The sequence below is a fragment of the Protopterus annectens genome, chromosome 2.part2, assembly GCF_019279795.1.
Source record: "Protopterus annectens isolate FY-2018-M chromosome 2.part2, PAN1.0, whole genome shotgun sequence".
NCBI classification, from domain to species: domain Eukaryota; kingdom Metazoa; phylum Chordata; order Ceratodontiformes; family Protopteridae; genus Protopterus; species Protopterus annectens.
Window position 1 is genome coordinate 891,237,343 of NC_056730.1, and position 20,000 is coordinate 891,257,342.

General features: G+C 41.1%; 1 protein-coding gene across 1 annotated transcript in view; it reads left to right on the forward strand.

The window, feature by feature from the left end:
• Positions 1 to 20,000, forward strand: part of DCP2 (decapping mRNA 2) — a gene marked incomplete in the record, with an annotated part of 579,459 nt that overhangs the window by 443,064 nt on the left and 116,395 nt on the right.

The window sequence follows — 20,000 nt, forward strand, 5'->3', positions numbered from 1 at the left end:
AGCTATGAAGAGTCCTTCCTCTCCTTTTAATTTACAAGAGGAAGAAGAAAAAGGTTACCATGCTAGATAGGTAGCTGCTGCCCATAAATGCAGCACTGAGTGGGTTCAGATCCTTATCGAGAGAGACGACCTTAAAATAAGGAGGTTAGTGATGGAAATGGAGGCGTGTCAGAATATCATTCAACAATCTAATAACTCTGTTTTAGAGAGTTTCTTGACTGGAATGAATGAGAGACTGTCCGGGTATGAAAAAGAACTCATTGCTCACAAGAAGGATAAACTACAGAGGGACACATGAAATTATGAATGGAAGTATGCATTTAATGTTTCATCTAGCCAGTCTAAGAAACATCAGAAGGTGAGATTTCAGCAAGAAACAGGAAGAAAAGTAACGGCTATATTTAATCAGCGGGCACTGAATCTTCATTTGTGAATGACAACAGTGATGAAGAAAATGTTTCCTGAACCATCTAGCCCGGGTTATATGGCCAAGAATTTTTGTGAACCAGGAGGAATTATGGTAAAAAAGGTCCAGAAATTATGGACAGGACAGTTATGTGGGAATATAACCCCAGTTACCAGACATACAAAAAAGGCAAGTGGTACTGAATTAAATGTTATAAATAATGACTATGTAGTTAATTTATCTGGATGTATTTTATCAGATACTGATATTTTGCTGCTAAGTAGAGGTTTAAAGTTCATTTCCCAAGTGGATATAAACTGAAAATTGAAGTGTTTAAATTTGTTAGAAAGTTGTATTTAAAATCGTTCTTTGCACAGGATATAAATGTAATTCATGGGAACAATGTAGATAGTGAAGATTGTTCAAGTGAAATGAGTTTTCATTCATGTGTCTGATTTAGAAACTGATGCTTATTGCAAGTTGGATACTGAAAATGTGATGTATAAAAGTAATTTTGTTCCTGTGTGTAGGGATGAAAATATTCAGCAATTCTCTTCTGTCTTACAATTTTCAATATACAAGGAGCTTGAAAAAGTGAATAAAAACAGAAATGAAGTTAAATATAATCTAAATAGAGATGAATGGAAAAGTTTATTAAGGTTAAGTGAAAATAGAGAATTGGTGTTTAAACCATCTGACAAAAAGGGGCAAATGGGTGCTTCACTACAATCCAGTATCTTGAACATGTGTTATACTCATTTAAGAAGCAGTAATTGGGTATAAAGAACTGTTAATGGAGGGGCTAAGACTGAAATATTTTTCAGAAGAGGATGTATATAAAAAAATTGCAGTTAAAGATAATGCTGTGGCATATTTCTTTTGTGTACCCAAAATACACAAAAGTATAATGAATCCACTGGGACATCCCATTGTCTCTGCATGCAGTTATTTTACACATAATCTGGCCCTCTTTCTACATTCTTATTTGAAAGAAGTTGAGAAGTTAACTTCGTACATTAAAGATTCCTTTGATTTTTTTTTTTTTTTTTTTTAAGTAAAATCAGAACTATAAAGTGGAAGAAGGACATGTTTTTTATTGTTATGGATGTTACTAGTTTATACACAAATATTGAACATGTACATGGTTTAGAAGCTATACTGTTCTTCTTTAAGGATATACCCAAGACGCACTTTATTATTGAACTGGTACATTTTTGTTTAAATAATATTTTCGAGTTCAGTGGGGAACTTTACAGACAGCTTCATGGAACAGCCATGGGGGCAGGTTTTGCCCCTATGTATGCAGATCTTTTCATGGGCATGTTTGAAAACAAATATGTGTATAGTAATGAATTTTTTTAGGAAACGTGCTATAAATTACTATAGATTTATAGACTATTTAATATTTATTTGTGAAGGGGGATGGGAAGAAGTAAACTCATTTGTGCAAAAGATTCAAACCCCTATAATATCAAGCTTGATGGAATACAGAAAGGTGACAAAGTAAACTTTCTTGATATAACTTTGCAAGGTATTAGGGAAGGTAGACTACAAACAAGTATACATAGAAAGTTTGAATGGAGTGGCCATATATTGCATGAGGAAAGCTGTAATCCCCCACACTATTAAATCTGTCCCTTATAGGGAATTTTTTAGAATAAAAAGAATATGTAGTGATAAAAAAAGATTGTGATAGGGAAATAGAAAAAAACAGCACACATGTTTGTAACTAGAGTTTACAAAGGGAACAGTGGTGGAAGAAAGTAGAAAAAGGGTAGTGCAACAAAATAACACCAGAAGAATGTATAGTATGCAAGGGAGAGTGCATAAACAGGACAAAGATTATGGTTTGTGACTAAGTATACAGTGTTTACAGAAGTCTTAGTAAATCTGGTAAAATATCATTGGAGTATTTTAGAAAAAAAAAATTTCTTAATGTAGAAGCAAATGAATATCTTATGTTCACCTATTCGAAAGGTAGAAGTATAAGAGACTTTTTGGTGCATGGCAAGTTTCAGCTACCTGGAAGTTATAGGAGTGTGGTGGTAGATGCAACAGACACTTTCCCTTGTGGAAAGTATAGTTGTTGCCAGTACATTGTAAAAAGTTTTGATAAAATTATTGAAAAAAATTTGTATATGTAAAGGAAGGTTTTCCTGTGACAGTATAGGCATAGTTTATGGTTTGAAATGTCCTTGTGGTAAGGTATACATAGGGGAAAGTAAGAGAAGTTTCAAACAAAGATTGAAGCAACATGTTGGGGATGTTAAGGGTAAAGAAGAAAGTCCTGTTGCATTACATTTTAAGGAATGTCGCACTGGAAATAGACAAAGTTTACAAGCTGCAATTCTAGGGCAAGTACAACTAATTTTGATATTAAAAAACAACTTTGGAAGTTAGAATCTATTTTAATTTTGAAATTTAACACTTTAATTCCAAATGGAATGAGTCAAGAATGTCATTGGAAATGTTTTCGCTAATTTAAAGTCTGTGATTGGTTAATTGTGATTATACTACTTAAAGATGGGATGTGTGAAGTAGGGATATACTCTGTGAAGGATGAAGAGCCTTTCAACTATTGGATTGGAATTTTAATAAAGTGTAAAGGTAATCACTGGCTTCTTTCCTTGTGTGGTGGTGAGGCTGAAAAGTTGTTCATTGTTTCCTGTTGTTGTGGTGTTTATGTAGTGCAGTTGTTTCTTTTAAGTGTTGTCAAGAAATGGGGCCGATGAAGAGTGATGATACTGGCAGGAAAAGTAAGTGGCCTAGCACTGAAAAGAGCAAAGAAGTCATAGGTAAAATAAGACAAATAGAACAGTATGGCTTGCCTAGGTCTACTTTCTGAACATTTTGGGGAAATAGAGACAGCATCATGGTTGCTAAGGTGTCAAAAGGAACAACAAAGATTTTGGAGAAACACAGAAAAGCAATTCATGAAAGTATGGAGAAAATGCTTCTTGTTTGCGTCCCGGAGAGGCAGATGAAGGGAGATCCAATAATTCAGAGCATGATCTGAGAGAAAGCTAAGCTCATCTTTGAAGACCTACAAAAAAAAAATCCAGAAAGTAGCGCACAGCAAACAGAGGAATTTAAAACCAAGTAGAGGATGGTTCCACAGAATAAAACAAAAATAACTGGCATCCACGGTGTTCTGAGACAAGGAGAAGCAGCTAGTGCTGACCAAGAAGGTGCAAAGAAATGTCAAGGAATTTGTTGAATTGATAGAGAGAGAAGGCTGTCTGCCAGAACAGATTTTTAATTGCGACAAAACTAGGCTTTTCTGGAAGAGAGTGCCAAGTAGGACTTGCATAATCCAAAAAGAAGCTGGGATTCCAGGTCACAAGCCCATAAATGATGTGCTCACACTCCTCCTGGCAGCAATTGCCAGTGGAGACTTCAAGCTGGAAGCATCTGCTGGTGTACCATTCAGAAAACCCAAGATGCTTTGGAAAAAAAGATTATAAAATCAAAACTACTCGTTATATGGAAGTACTCTTCTGTTTCTGGACATCACTTCTGCCCACCCATGAAAGTTAGAGGAAATTCTTCAGCTAGACTGAGTTTATCAAGGTTCAGTTCCTGCCTCCTAACACAACTTCTCTCATTCAGCCTGTGGATCAACAAGTCAATGCCTGCTTCAAGAAGCTGTACACAAAAGCTCTCTTCTCAAGACTCATTGACATGGCCCATTCTCCATGAAAACACTGAAGGAATTCTGGAAGACTGAGTTCTGGATGAAATTGTTTCCTTCCTTTTTCCAGGGTGAAATTGCAGATGAGTTTTGAAGGAAATTGGTTCCTTCCATTTTCCAGGGTGACATTGCGGATGAAGCAGCTGAAGTGCTGCAGGACATCGTTTCCACAGCACAGCACCTGGCCATACGGGAGGTGGATGAGGCACATGTGGAGGAACTGCTGCTAGACCATGACAGCAAGCTCGCAATGGAGGAACTTACAGCACTTTGCAATGAACAGTTCAGTGAAAAAGAAAGAGAAATTTATTCTGAAGATGAGGATGCCAGGGAAAAAGGACCTGTGCCAAGAGCTTACATTAAAGAACCTTTATCCAACTTGGGGGAAGGTGCAGTCTACAGTCTGGGAGTGCAGTCCAGCACAGGTGAAAGCAACTGGTTTACAGACTTGTTTAACAACACAATCATGCACTACTTTAAGACCATCCTGAAAAAGAGAGAGACAAGTCATCCTGGACACATTTCTTTCACTTACACCTGCCAAAACACAGAGGCAACAGGCAGGACAGGGTGAAGACTAAGTGGACTTTGTAAATATAGTGACTCATGTTCAGTTTTTGGCATGGACACTGGTGGCGCTGGGCAGAGAGAATGGGCACAAATGTATGATGCCAACTCACCTGAATGAATGAGCCAAGTAGGGGAGCCACTGAACAAAGTCCTGGAGAGAGAGTAAAAAAACACACACCAGTGCACACTGTATTGTGTTATTTCTTTTGGGGGTGTGGATAGGAAACTGTTGTGTTTTAATTTGCATCACATTAAAGTGAACTAAATAAAACAATCATAATCAGAGACAACAGATATTCATTTCATAACTATCGCACAGTGATGTAATGAGCATGCATTTTAGCTGGAAACGAAACATGTTACCCTGCATTTTTAGATGGATTTAACATTGAATAAATTTGTATGCGACATGAGACGTAGTTTTAGGAATGTACAGTAGTTCTCCATCCCTCCTCCACAGCCTTTCCTCTATTCAAGAGATGTTCTACACTTCAAATCATAGTGAGCTCCATTTTTTACATTTTTTTAGTGTATTTTTTTAATTTTGTTTGGGCCAGGAAAGAATTAAATCATTTTCCATGCATTTGTATGGGAAATGGTGTCTTGCAATTCAACCAGTTCACAATTCAGCCGCCATTTTAGAATGGTTTACAGTTGAATTATGAGGTACCACCTATAATCTGTTTCTTCCCATGTGCCTTCAGCTTTGCATCCCAGTCCCTTGTTTGCTGAAGTTCCTGTTCGGAGTCTACTTCTGATGACACATCATCTGCATTTAGAAGATGCTGTTTCATCCAGTCTGTCCAGTCTGAATGCTGGGGAAATGAGCCCCTTGTCAGAGCTGATCTCTCCATTCTACTTGTGCTCCTGCCTTGAGCTCCTTTAAGCAAATTTCCCATGATTCCCCTGTACTCTCCGCCCTCAGATCTCATTTGCTGTGTACTGAATTGGACAGAATTACTGCAAAGTACACCGTAGTTTTTCATTTATCACTGTTATAAACTCTTATTTTTTTAAGTAATTTCTTTATCTTTTTCTAATTCTTTCATTTTAAAAAAAATATAAACTTTTCTTATCTCTTAGCACAAGGCAGGAAGCCTGATGTCCCTTGTCATCTTTCTAAATTTTATTGCTGTTATAATTATTCTTAGAAAAAATTGCTACCTCAGTAGTTGTCTCTCTACTTAGACTTTCGTTGTTGAAATTAATTTTTTGCCCTTTACCCTATCCTTCCTTTGCATATTCTCTGAGTAAGGGCTTTAAGAAATGTGGCCACGAAATGCTACCTCAAGACACCCTATGATCTATTTGTGGTGTGCCTAAGACTGTTACACTTGCTAGTGGGACTGTACATTATGCAAGGCCTTGGGCCTTGTTACCTTATGGAATGTACAAATTAACTGATTTTAAAAGGTCTTTTTCCTCCTGAATCCCAGTCTAGCAATTGGGTGAAGTTGGAGAAAGGATAGGGAAGGGACGAAAAAAAGAAAAACAGAAGGAATTCAAAAAAAAAAAAAACTGTAATGATGCAGACTTCATCGGCACTGAAGCTTCCTAGGCAAGAATTGGTACATCCACCACCAGCACCAACACTACCCCCTCCAAGTGTGGTTCACTCAAGCCGATGGTGATTCAGGACAAGTCTCAAAAGAAAACCCTTAGTAAAAATTCCTCAAAGAAGGACCAGTATCGTAGTCTCCAGCCCTCCATCCTTTTTTGGTTTACCAGGTCCTTTAGGAGTGCATCCGACATCGAATGAGATTGAAAGAGGACTTTTTTGAAGGCTCAGATTGAGATAGGTGGTGGTATCCCTGTCTGTCTCCAGGGTGGATCATATTGGCCCACAGTCACCTGTATGTCTTCCTTGGTCCATGTTTCTGCACTGGTGGTTTTGAAGGTGAGAGATCTGGAGCATGTGTGCTTGGTGCCAACTGACATTATCACCTCTGTACAGACTGAATTCTTCTGACTTGCTCAGCATTGGGACTTTCGTCAAGAGTCTTGGATCCAACCATTCGATGTTCGGCATTTGGCACAGACTTTCACACTTTTGGTGCCTTTCTTGGTGTCAGAGTTCCTGGTATTTGACATGGCAGCCCTCATCTCTATCTCAGAGCTGTCTGGGTTTTCTATTTCAGATCTCCCTTTCTCGATGCTTATTGCAATCCACTTCAGTGGGGAATGGATGATGTGCCAAATCAGAGGGGTAATCCGATGCTGACAAACTTGTGGCTGGTCTTCAGTGGTACAGAAAGTATGATTGCTTCTGCTTTGAGAAGGACCAAAGAGCCTCCACTGACATTGGCTTCAGCCGCTGGCACCCAACAATCAGTCCTTCAGCTTTCTCATCACTTTTCCATTGGGCAGAGTAGGATAATAAAGCTCAAATTGAGTCCTCTGGCAATTTGGATGAATCCCCTCTGCATATTCCCTGGAAAAGGATGTGCAAAAGGAAGTCCTTAACCTCAGGCACTCTGAGAGCTTTCTCCCCAGTCACTCCAGAGGATGCCACCTTTGGTGAAATCCCAGAATTAATGTATCGGGGGGGGGGTCTTGGCTCAGTAGCTGCCCCTGACAGGATGAGGAAGTGCTATTTGAGGCCTTTCATACTACCTCTTCCACCTCCGGGTGATTCTTCCTGTGAGACTTACCTTGTAGACTTGGCTTCCAGGAAATCATGGCAGGAACTAGAGTCCACTGAGGCTATCCCCAAACAAGCCTAACAGAGTTCCCCCCTCCCTGCAAGTGTAGGCAGCACTAGATCTGCAGCCTTCTGGTGGACTCCATGATTGTAGCAGCAGCCACCAGGAAAGAGCGGTTAAACAATGTAGCAGCTTTCCATCCACTGAATAAGGCATCCAGAACAATGGAAAGGATAGTGAAGCATGATTACACCTTGGGCACCTTTATTGTGAGATAATTGACCTGCGCTACATGTATCAATTGCCACCCACTCCTGTCCAGAAAAATTGCCGTGACTCTTGTGGCCACAATGCTAAATATCTCCAGTCTCCATGTGGCTGTTTCTTAATGCAGCCGATGGAACAGCTAGAGCATTGAGGACTGGCATAACCATGAGGTGTCATGTCTGACTCCACTTTTGTGATTTTGCTAATAATTTTAAGGCAGCATTCACCAACTTCCCTTACGATGGACCCTCTTTATTTGGTTCTACGGTGAAAGACAAACTGTAGAGTAATGAACAAAAAGGGAAGATGTCTGCTGTAGACCTCAATTTGAGACCTCTCAGAGATCCATCAACTGGAATCAGAAGTGATCTAAATTTCTATGGTTTCAAAATATCCAATAACAACCCTTTGACTACTCCACTAACAGTGGTGACTGCTGTAGAGGTGCTCCTTGAACAGATGTGGGCCAAGAGGTAGGAGGTCCACAATACCAGGAATTTTGGGGTCCTTTCACAGGTAAACAGTCCCAACAACTCTGAAGGCTTGCCCAACTGCTTGTGTTTGGAGATACTTGGGTGCCACCTGTCTGTCCAGTCATCTGCATAGATGACCATTGTGCAAGACAAATGGGTGAGGGACATCAAAACGGATGGTTATGCAGTGCCCTTTTCTACCATCTTCTTGGTAAACACTGCTGCTTCCAGATGTTACACACACCAGCACAAAGAGGCAAAAAGAGGTATATACACTCTTTTGGTACAACAAGCAATCCAACCAGTCCCACCTGACCAGAGGGGGCTAGGAAGCACTCTGGGTTCTTTTTGATTTCAGAAAAAAAAATGGTGATCTAGGGCCAGTTTTGTATCTCAGCAGTCTAAATCACTGCATCAAGAACACCCCATTCAGAATGGGCAAGTTGTAACCAATGTTCCCTTGTTTGAAGGGAAAAGATTGAATGTGCTCCATAGACCTTCAAGAAACTTATTGTCTATCTTAACATCAAAATTGCCAAGGCATCCAGGAGATTTTTGCACTTCCTGCTGGGAACCAGTCATTTTCATTTTGGAGCCCTGCACTTTGGCCTCACTACAGCCTCTTGTGTAGTCACCCAAGTGTATAGAGGTAGTCACAGTCCATCTGTGACTAAAAGGAATCTGATTATTATCCTACTTTTACAGCTGACTCCTAGCTGCTACATCCAAAGAGTAAAAAACATAAAAACTTGATTACTTGCTACGGCTCTGCCTATCCTTCAGTATTTGTCAGCTACGAAAAAACAAAAAAACTTCAGCCTACTCTTCTGTCGTGTTCATAGATGCCATCTGGACCCCACAAATTTCATTGTAAGCCTTCCTTCAGATAGGATTCAGATTCTCAGCACAGTGATAAAGTACATACGAGATCATCAGAAGCCTCTGTCTTCCTTGGTCTTTAAGTTCTAGGTCTGATGGCACTACCTTGGTCATGGTTTCCCATGCATATATTTTCATGGCAGTCTTTGTGTATGCTTTGAGTTCACTGGTTGCAGCTAACAGAGACCCTCAGTGCACCAGCATGTACTGCAGACACTGAGATGGTAGTTGACCTCTCTGGGGTGGAGGAGTGCTTTATATAGGAAAAATTGTCCCAGGTCAATGACTTTGAAGTCGACGTAGTTCTCCTAGTGTTGCAGGAATTTCAGGACAAACTTCCACTGTGAACACAATGCCCCACTGGAACATAGCTGTGATGTAGTATTTTATATTGGACCGATATAGGTTTTGTAGTTACTCAAGCTTTTGAGCTGGCATGAGACCTTCATCAGGAATTAAGTTACTGATGTTAAATACATTGCTTAAATATCCACTTGTGCCTATGCCTAGAATGGGAAGTGCTTCCATTATTTCCAATTGGCTAAAAAAAAACAAAAACGAAAACTCCAGCAAAGCTAGAACTTCTACTGAGTGATCTCCCAAACCTCTTGTACCAGAGGCACATGGGATATATGCAAATGAACCTTATGAACATCAGGTGTTTCAGCTCAATGGCAGTTCTGAATGCCCATGACTTGTTTCGTTGTTTTAATGGACAATTTCAGGCCAGTAAAGCCAAACCCCACTAGCTGTGGATATGCATATTTTGGCCTTGTTATGACCTCATCAGCACAGCACAAGCAGAGTCCTTTGGACATACCTCCTTACTGAAATATGGACTTCAGTGCCTCCCATCTATTTCCAGCCTGTTGCCCATTCTTCACAAAGCTTGCTAATAGTTTTTCAGTCTTTCTGCAGCCAATACTTAAATGAGTTTTATGTGTTAGGGAAAATACCTGTGTCTAGTCTTCCTAATGTGATTCCCATTGCCAAGGATCCACGTAACTGGTGCATGATTGATGTTGTAGCCGGATGTATTTCATGCTTGGTAAACTCTCCTATATGCTTCTTTGAGATGTAGACCCTGTCCACCTTTGCCCAGCTTCCATATTTCTTGACAACAGTAGAACTACTTTGATCATTATTGACCAATCCAATGCCTACCCAAACCAGATAGTTCTGAAGGTACCTTGCTTTGAATGTTTTTCTGTTCTGCAAAAAAAATCTGTTTTGTTGTGAGGTTCCGGTCTCTTCCCATCACAAAAATGCCTTTATGGAATGCAACTACTTCTCCTAAGATTGCTTTAATGTCTGCTGTCTTTGCCTTGGAGGCAAGTATGGGTTAATTAGCAGGATTCTTTTCACCCAGTATCCCTTTACTATAATGAATCATCCATCTATTTTCTCTTTCTTCTATTCTGATACCTGTTCTTATCGATCAGGAGTACCACCCTCCTACTTTTTACTTGTAGCTTTTGTGCACTGTGCCCTTCACATCCAGTTTGTTATAAATTGCTCGTGCTCTGTTTTGGACTTGTGTTTTTTGCAGGAACGCTACCTGGGAGATGTTATTGAACATGTAGGTCAGCATCTGATTTTTTTTACAGTTCCCTAGTAAGCCATTTATATTCCATGAAATTATTTGCAAATGTTGCATACTTTTATTTTCATACTGTCTAGCTTAGGTTAACTGTTCATCTTGTTCCTTAAATGTCTAAGTCTTTCATTCAGTCCCTAGTTCCTCTGGCATTTCACTATTCTTTGTTTCTTCAGCAGTCAAACGGTTTCATATGTTTCTCTGTCTTAGCATTACCATGAAGTTTCCCTGTCCAGTCTGCTCTGTTTTTCACTTGTATCATCCACGCCCAGATTAGTTTGTTTCTGTGTACTACCTATTCTTCCAACATTTTTCATTATTCAGATGACATCGTACTTGTCTTATAATCAGTGACCATTGAGTGTTTAACTTGGCTCTTATCCAAGTGCTTTTCTCCAGTTCACACAATCTTAGTATCACTTTTATTATACTTTAATTTGAAAGTCATAAGATGCCTCTCATCTACCACCATAGTTCTAACGTATCAACACCGTTTATAAACTCCAACTCGATATGGGAATAGAATGTAAATGTAATGTCCGCATAAGTCATACTTTTTACCTGTGGAACAACTCACCCCTTGCCTATTTGTCATCAGTTCACTTAAGAGTCAGACTTTTAGCAGTCCATTCATGGTCGAAAGGATGTTCAGTCACCCCCCACCCCACCTTTCCTTGATAGCATGTATCAATTGCAATTCATCCTCTTGTAACAAATTCTACATCTGTTGAGGAAAGGCTTTCATCTCTGTCTTTGCCTATCAAACGTTTTCCTTTGAAAAACAGGTAATGGTTTGACTGATGACCTTGGCAGTATCCTGTCTCCCTGACTACCTGATGCATATATTCAGGGATTCAGTATCTTGTCTGATTTTGAAGTCTGTCCAGCTGATGACTTGTGAGTACTTCTAATTGTGATTCTATTTCCAGAAATGGCTTATCTAATTAAATGTGTCCTCTTAATAGCTGGATACAAAGGTCTGAATTTGAGGGAGCACTGCTAGCACAGTCTGATAACTGGTAGGAATTTAATACACTACTTGGCGGGTAGGTGCTGAGTAATTGTTTTCTACATGTATCCTGCTCTGGCCAAGTATAAAGTTGGAGCCAAATTGCCATGATTTTATTAGTGAGTTTTTCTTTTAAGTGTGAAATTTTATCACTACTGTTTTTTCTACCTTCTTGTTTATTGTTGCCGGTATGTAAGTTCAGTGCACTCCCTCAATGTTCACTTCAATTAACGGGATCCCGGTCCGTTTACTTATCAAACTCTTTTTTAGCATTTTCCACCTTCTGTTCCTTGCAGTAAAATGATTGTCTATTCTGGAGTGGTCTTCCAGTACTTTTAATTTCTATTCTGGAGTGATCTTCCAGTACTTTTAATTTCAGTTTGATTTAGTCTTAAAAAGCTTCCTGTATCATACCTCTTTCTTTGGTCTCATGGAAAGTCTTTTGTAAAGATGCAATCTTGTCTGAGTGTGGATTTAACATTTTCTCAATCTCATCAATTTTTGTTGTTTTTTTATGCAGTCTGTTAAGGTATTACTAATTTGAAACACCTCATTGTACATTTGAATATTTTTTTTCCTTCATTGGTGCTAATGCTGCATTTTCTGGCACACAGCCCCTTGTAACTGTGGTCCTTGCTGTTCTACTTTGCCTGGCTGCTTCATTTCTTCTGCACTTGTTTGTTCTCATTTCTATTTCAACTGTAAGTTTCTTGAACAGTTGAACTTCTAAGACTACCGCTTGATATGGTTGCAGCTGTTGTGCCTTTTTGCTCTTTATTGTGGTTTTCTTTTTGTTTCCGCGGTGGTGGTGCTGTGGTAGCGTTGTTACCTCGCAGTAAGACGCTGTCCGGTTCGATTCTCAGCTATATCGTCTTCTGCGTGGAGACATGCGTGAATGGGCGTACCTTCGTTGAAGGTTGTACGTCAGGGCTGGTGACTCGGCACGTAAAAATCAATTACCAATCATTAGCGGACCGGAGTTCCGCTGTGGTGACCCCTAACCGGGAAAAGCCAAAAAGACAACATTGTGGTTTTCTTTTCACTAGGGGGCAGGAGAAGAATTATCTAGGCATGCTAGCTATTCTGCCACCTTACTGGAAGTGAACTTGCAATCTGTTAAGTCACCATTTTGTCATTCTGTTGCATAGTAGCTTTAGTTACACAGATGTTCATCGTGCATACAGCTGCAGTCATAACAGATGGGTTCTCCTGCTGTCAGGCGGGTCCTCGGTTGGTCGAATTCCAAAGTCTAGGTCCGGCGTCGGTTGTCGTCGCTTCTTCCCTGACATCAGTGCGACAGGGGTATAAAAGAACCAGCTGACGCCATTTTCTTCAGTCTTTCTTGCCGCGCGGTGCCCGAAGCAGAAGCAGTTCGCAAGTGCCAGTCGGCCAGCTCCTGAAATTACAAAAATTTTGCAACCGAAGTCTTCTTGAAAGCTAAGTACCCCGTTGGAGAAACTTTTCTTGCCTCAGACCGATGTCAGACAAAGTTAATAATTGTATTTCATGTGGGAAGCAAATACCGCATAATGATTTTCATTCCCTCTGCATTCCTTGCTTAGGCCCAGACCACGACGTCTCGGTCTGTCGTTTTTGTGCTACATTCAACAAACGCACCATTAAGTGTCGGGCGGAGTTCGCCCAGCACTATTTTGGCAAAAAATGTAACTATATTATGTCGTCGGATACTCTGACTCCAGTTTTGTTTAAAAAACGCAAAGATAAGGACCAACACACGAGGTTGTTGTTGGCTCTACCAACACCACGCCAAAGCCGACTACAGGTGGTCTGGTTCTCAGCGAGGCGCCTACGCAGCCCCTGCCTACCGACGACACTTCATTGGCGGTGTCTTCTGTGCCCGAGGTCGCAGGCTCCTCGGCCCACACCCCGACTACAGATACCGAAGCCACTCTTGGTGGTGAATCTCAAAATGTAGACAGGTCTGCCTCCTCTCAAGGTGTCTTCAGACCTTCCTCTTCTTTTTCCATCAAGGCTTTCACTAAGTCTAAAGCAGCCATGCATTCTAAGAGACAAGCTACACAGGGCCCTTCTCCAGGCCCCATGCCTAAAAACAGATGCTTAAAATGGCTGAGGATTTAATTACTCTTATCAGGGGTTCTCAACCCCGGACAAAAGGCCCAGAGTGGAGGAAGAATCCCCCTCCTCTGACCAGGCCTCCATTATTTCAGAGCACTCTGATGAACAGGAACATTCTTACTCCCCTTTTGAAGATTCTGATGCAGAGGAGTCCATTCCCTCTGTCTCCCCAGAGGATTACTCATTTGGGAAACCTTGCATACCTTAAGGGAACACTTCCACTGGGAAGGCCAAGAGTACTCAGATTCCAAGAAAAGGCTTGGGGATTTTCTCTTGCTACCTCAGCACAGGCCTCTGGCTATACCTCCTGTCTTAGACATACTAGATCAGGAGTATCCAACCATGACCCAGGCCGCATGCGACCCTCAGAGCTCTTCCATGCGACCTGACCCTTAAATTTAAATTTAAAATTAATTTCACTTTTTTTCCGTGTCCGCGTAGTTTTGCTCTTCTGCACATGCGCCAACTTTCTTTTTTTTACGTTTTTTCCATACCAGCGTCTTTCCGCTGGTATGTATCTGAAACACCGTTGTGATTTTTGTAAAGAAAAGCTGCAGGAAGGAGCGCGATCGTAAGCGTAGCCGTAGAGAGGATTTATTTGGTAATTGTGTGTACACACCGACTACTACACTACAACAAAGGTAAGTTACAAGAGGAAGGCTCAGCTCGCCAATAATTAATTTAAAGTAAATAGCAATAATTTTCCTAAATGTGGTCTTCAAAGATTTGTATGTGTGTGGACTCCAGCAATGAAGATCTGTTCACCAGGTTATTTATAAGTCAAGGGATTTAGGTGTAGCAAGTTCCTTTATCTGTCATGTTGGCTTTTATACTGTATTGTTTAATAATTAGAACAACTGTAAAGACTTATAATTCCTGATGCAAATACTGTACTGTGCATACCAGTCTTCTAAATATGGAAGTTGTTTAACGAAATGTAACTGCTGTTCAGAAGTTCACTTGCTGATATAAAAGTAATTTGATTGAGTTTTCTCCCCGGGACTCTTCTGCCCGGACGAACTTTCCAGGTCAACAAAGACAAACAAATTCACCGCTGTGTTACTGCAGAGTGGTTCTGTAGCCTATTACTGTGTACTGCTCTAGCCCAGGTGTACTACACTCTTATCTTTTTCTTAAAATCGGCATAAAGTGATGGAAAACTAAATGGATGTGGATGCTAATAAAATAATTAATATGATACGGCACAAAAGCTGTCCCAACCCAGACTTAACCTTTGCTCTTGAAGTTGTGATGTAAGTATATCAGCCACATGACTCTTCTTTGTGTGCATTTCTGAAATACAAGCGCTCTGCGTAACATAGGCTTTCATTTGCACTGTCTCTGAGTGCCCTAACGACCAAAAACTATTTTCTTCTGAAAGCAGTTCTAAAATTAGTTTACATCGAAACAGCACATTCTGTAGTCATGCCACATCACAGTATTATCGATGACGGGATTTTCCTCTCAATTTCTTCACAGCAGCAACCCCTTCCGGTGGAGACACAGAGGCGGACAACTCACTCACCAGACACCCGCGTGACGGAGGCGCACTGTTACTCTTCTCTGGAGCCTTTCTCTGCTTAGTTGGGATTACCTTTATGGTGGTAGGCTGGCAGGGTGCTAATGGCAGAATTAAAGACTGGACTCAGGCGGTAGGTCCGTCTTACTTGCTTTAGGTACTGTTCTCAGTGATCGGGGCATTCAAGTGTCGAGCATGTTGCAAGAAAGAAGGGACACCGCAACATCCTGAAACTGACCAGGTATCTCAGGGACCCGCTAGTCTTCACAGGCATAAATCAGCCAATCACATTCCACGGCGCCACCGTTTTACAGTACATTCCGCCTCCCAGTTTAGCTATTGTGGGCCAGGAAGGCATGCTAAACAGTGAAGTACCCCTTTTTCCATTAACACCTCCGCAGTACTACACCATTTTTCCACTCGATAACCCAGTAGCTGTATCTGAAGAAACTTGCCCACCACAGTATCAGGAGCAGCAGTCTGCAGCTGTCAGGTACTTGCATTCATGTTTCTCAACTTATTTGCTCAAGTATTGTGCACATACGTCAAATATAACCGGGAGGGGAGTCGTTTAGAATCCCAACATCAGTCACGTTTTAACTGTTACTAATTCACTTTAAAAACGTTAATATAATTAATAAGGTTTTGTATGAAAATAAGTATGGCTCTCTTATGTGTGGCATTATTAAATTACTGTAATTCTCAATGATTTCCAGAAAATCAAAACATTTAGGAGAGACGGCACAATCAGGGACAGTGGAGAAGAAGGTATGCTTTTATCAGGGATACTGCCTGTTCAAATACCCAAAATGACATACTTTGTGTAAAGGTGAGATTTTGCAAACCATGCCCATAGCCAGTACAAAGGATTGAACTTCACTTTATTTACCAAAATATATTTGTAGCATTTGAGTTGCTTATGCTGTTCTATATCATATTTATGTGTTTGGGCATAAAATAATTGTGTTATGCAACTGTTAAAGAAAAATTAGGGAATTCTTTCTGTACTAAAATCTCAGGATATTTGCCATTTTTGAATTCTTTTTCTGCAAGACACAACTTTCCAAACAGGGGCCGTCCTGTGCAAAGAGGGACCTATGCTTGTATTAACAAGGTAGGGGGTGGCAGTTACATCAAAAAGGTTCAGCTGGATTGCCGTTATTTCTTAACATACAACTCGCAGCCTTGGAGGATAAAATAAATAGCATCTGAAACCAAACAATCCTAAGATATAGTTGGTTTCCATTAGAAAGAGATATTGAATTTTAGGGGAAATATTATGCATTTATTAATTTATTTATATTATTTTATTATTTATTAATTTATTTATTCAAAGTAACCTACAATACAGCCACATTAGTCCACATAAACCAGTGTTTTTTTTGCTCTTCAGTTAATGTGAGACCTTTTTTTTTTTTTTTTTTTTTTTTTTTGGTCCTCACCTGCCGTTTGCCCCCAGACCATTTTTGTTAACCCAATGCGGCCCTTGCAACTGAAAAGGTTGGACACCCCTGTACTAGATGATGTGTACTCGGAGGCCTGCCTTAACCCAGGTTCTTTACCTCCAGCCCCAGTCAAGCCAGACAGGTACTACCGGGTTCCTGACTCACACCAATTTTTATACAAAAGCCATGCGGCTGACCCAGAAACTATCTCACAGGGCCCCAAGGGAATTAAGGCCTCCACTGCTAAAAATCCATTACCTTCCGAGAGAGATTCCAGATCCTTAGAAAGGTGGGGAAAAAAGGTATACACCTCGGCCACCTTAACCATGAGGGCATTAAACTGCCAGTTCCATATGCTAAAGTACCAACAGTTTCTGTTATCACAGTTGAGAAGCAAAATGTCACAACCTGAACAACCAGACTTGAAGGAGTTGCAGGATTTGATGCATAGTGCAGAACAAGTGGGTAAACATACCTTGCAATGTGGTTTTGATGCTCTAGAGGCCTCATGTAGAGTTGCTGTTACAGGATCAGTCATACGTAGACATGCCTGGCTCAAGGAGCAAACCTTACCAGATCATGTCAAAGCTAAATTACTAGATGCACCTCTACAAAAGGATGTATTATTTGGTGTTAAAGCTGAGGAGGTATTAAAGAAAATGGAGGAAAAGGCTAAATCAATGCAAACAGTTAAAGATTTTCTACAGGTACAACCTCCACGTTTCAGTAGAAATTGGCCTTCCAAAAATTGGTCCTTTCCAGCCACGGACAGACCCCAAAGAGGGTAGATTCAGGCGCCCGAGGGGCAGAGGGCAATCTCAAGGATCGTTTAGAGGCAGACAATGGCAAGCTCCTACACAAAGAGGTGGTGAGGATAGTTCGCAGCCATTCAGAAAGCAAGCCCAATGACTTTCCCCTTTGCATGCCAAGCAAGGCTCAAATGGCAGCACCCTTAGGCGGAAAACTGGCATTATTTTCAAAAAATTGGCATATTGTCACAAAAGACAAATGGATCCTGGACATTATAAACAGAGACTACAGATTCCATTTTCACACCCTTCCAAAAATGATAGGCATGCCAAACCTGCCACACAATCAAAGGGCAGAGGCACAAAGACAAATTTCAGATCTCATGGACATGAAAGCTATTCAAGAGGTACCTACTCACGAACAAGGTCAAGGTTTTTATTCCAGACTATTCCTGGTACCAAGGAAGGGAAAAGATTGGAGACCTATTTTGGACCTATCCATCCTAAACACATTTTTACTTGTACCAAAATTCAAGATGCTCACATTACAGCAGCTTCTTCCCATGCTGGGCAAGGAGTCTTGGCTGGTAACATTGGACCTCAAGGAGGCATACCTGCATGTCCCAATCAGACAAAATTGCAGAAGATACCTCAGATTTCTTGCAGGTTCAACCCATTATCAATTTTCTGCATTGCCCTTTGGCTTATCTACTGCGCCCAGAGTATTCACGAAATGCCTGGCATCAGTAATTGCCTACTGCAGACTTCAAGGGATACAAATATACCCATATTCGGACGACTGCCTGATCCAAGCGGTCAGCAAGCACATACTTTTGAAACATCTGGCTTTTGTAATAATGTTGTTGAATTCTCTGGGATACACAGTCAACAAAAAGAAATCAAGGCTAATACCCTCTCAGAAAATAATATTCCTGGGTGCCAACTTGGACACAAACACCCAGATGGCCTACCTCACGCCAGAAAAGCAGGGGCAACTAACTCAATACTTCAGAAAACTAGCAAATTTCACCAGGCTGACTGCAAGGAAAATCCTGCAGGCTCTGGGATTCATGGCATCTTGCATCCTACTAATCCCATGTGTAAAGCTGCATATGAGGAAACTTCAATGGTACCTGAAAAACCTATGGTCTCAACACAGACACAGTTTGGAAACAGTAATACCACTAATTCCATGTCTTCGAAAGGAATTTCTGTGGTGGGCTCAAGCATGCCAAACAAACACAGGTCTCCCATTCTGCAAGCCTCAAGCAAATCAAGTCATCACAACAGACGCCTCGGACTACGCCTGGGGGGCGCACATGACAGATCGGTGCATTCAGGGTAAATGGTCCCAAAAAGAAAAGCACCTTCACGTCAATCAAAAGGAAATGCTAGCAGTAATAAATGCTATTATAGCTTTCAAAGACCTTCTGCATCCAGGTCAACTTTTGATAAGGACAGACAACACCACAGTAATGTGGTACATAAACAAACAGGGAGGAACCCATTCATACCCCCTATGCAGGCTGGCCATGTCACTTTGGAACATGGCTCTGGAATTACAAATCGAACTTCAAGCACAGTACTTGCCAGGCAAGGAAAACACGCTGGCAGACAACCTAAGCAGAAATATGATAGATCCACACGAATGGAAGTTGCATCCTCAAGTTTTACAGAGATAATTCAAGCATGGGGAAGGCCAGACATAGATCTCTTTGCCTCCCACAAAAATCACCAATTGACAAAATTCTGCTCAAGGACTTTTCATCCACAGGCCTGGAGAGTGGACGCTCTCTCTTTCAGTTGGACAACAATGACAGTTTATGCCTTTCCACCTCTTCCTCTGCTGCCCAAAGTTCTATTAAAAACCAGAGCAGACAGACCAAAGATGATTCTCATTGCTCCAGACTGGCCAAGACAGCACTGGTACCCACTCCTGAGGAGCCTGACGCATTCCCCTCCATGGACCCTACTTCTAATGCCTCTTCTTCTGACTCAGCACAGCTTCAAAACTCTTCACAGTCAGCTGATAACACTCAATCTGGCCGCATGGAAGATTCCTTAACATCACAACAGACCCTACTCTCCAAGGAGGTGCAGGATGTCATTTTGGAGGCCAGAAGGCCGTCTACTAGAAAAGCTTACTCCGCAAAATGGAAACGGTTTTGTGCCTGGAAAGAGAAAAAGGGCCAGAATCCTGGAAAACTGAATTTACCTCAAATATTACAGTATCTAGCTGAGCTGCTAAGCAGTGGACTTTCATTCTCCTCCATCAAAATCCATGCCTCAGCCATTTCTGCAGAATACAACACTGATCCACCTTTATTCTCTCACCCCCTCTTAAGACAGTTCCTCAGAGGGCTAAGAATATAAAACCCCCAAGGAAACAACCAATACCTGCTTGGGACCTCAATTTAATTCTAGAAAAGCTGACCTTGCCTCCTTTTGAGCCAGCTGCCTCAACAGAATTGCAATATTTGTCCTGGAAAACAGCTTTCCTTCTGGCTATCACCTCAGCTCGCAGGGTATCGGAACTACAAGCCCTCATGGCTGTGCAGCCCTTTATCATCTTCCATCAGGACAGAGTTTCCTTACGAACCAACCCGTCCTTTATGCCAAAGGTGGTATCCAGGGTAGCTTTGAATCAGGCTACACA